Source organism: Apis dorsata, unplaced genomic scaffold (assembly GCF_000469605.1).
Source record: "Apis dorsata unplaced genomic scaffold, Apis dorsata 1.3 scaffold_416, whole genome shotgun sequence".
Taxonomy (NCBI): Eukaryota; Metazoa; Arthropoda; class Insecta; order Hymenoptera; family Apidae; genus Apis; species Apis dorsata.
In genome coordinates this window covers 63,422-64,739 of record NW_006263671.1, presented here as the reverse complement: position 1 = coordinate 64,739, position 1,318 = coordinate 63,422, and positions in this window count along the sequence as shown.

Sequence of the window (1,318 nt, the reverse complement as noted above, 5' to 3'; positions counted from 1 at the left end):
TTTAGTAGTTTATGTTTAATATTTAAAAATAACTTTTTATAATAATACCAAAGAAATAATACAAAAAAAACATTTACTTTTTTAATTTTTAAAGATAAGGTTATCAATTCATAAAAGATGAAATATAATAATTGGCATAACCTTTATATTTATAAAAGTAAATTATTATATAAAATCTGATATTATGTAATTCTTTTAAATTATAATTTTATTTTTTTATTTAAAAAATTAAAAATTATTATTAATAATATTTATATAAATTATATAATTAATGATACTGAATAATATCTTTAATCATATACTAAACTAATTTTAACTGATTTAAATTATGTAATATATTTTAAACATATGTATTTATTATAATTAAAAATATATACTTTTTTATTAAATAATTACTATGCAATATACCTAATATATATCATATAAATTCTAATATTTATTTAATTAATGAAAACTTATTATTTCGTATATTATTATTCATCATTTTAGATCATTAATTTTGAAATCGAATGTGAAAAAAAATTTACATATATTTCGAAAAATTGAAAATAGCTGCAAATAGCTAAAGATAAGTAATAATTTATTATAATATGTATTATAATGATACTAATTTAATATATTATTCTATTATATAATATATTATTCTATTTTAATAATCATGATAAAATCAATGATAAATTAAGAAATTAAAACAATAAATGAAGATATAATAAATATAAATATAAGATATAATAAATATAAATAATATTAAATAATTATACAATTAAATATAAAAAGTAAATTAATATTTAATACATATTTTATCTTAATCTTTTTCTTTTTTTTGCATGATAACGAAACATATTAAAAGCAAAGTTTTCGAAATCTTGATATTAAATCTTATTACGGATATTAAATTTTAATTAAGCAATAGATTAACTGAAATGTTGTGTTTTTACTTTTCTATCATAGACTATATAGCAAATTTTTATATTTCTTCTATCAGTTTATGATAAGTTATAAAAAAATCTGAAGGTTTCTGACACGAATATATACCTTTAGTAAGATCTGCTAGTATTTTTACAATCAATTTGATCTTTTATAACTCTTTTATAAAATTCTGTATTAAACTTAATATTTTTCTGACGATAAACTTAGAATGAGAATAAAATTCGGAATTTTGAAAAATCTATTGAAACTATATATTTTGCATAAGATTAAAAAAAAAAGATTAATAATTTATTTTAACTAATATTTTAATTAATATATTAATTATATATTGAATTATTTTATTTTTATTTATGATTTATAATCTATTTTAACAAATTCATATATTTAT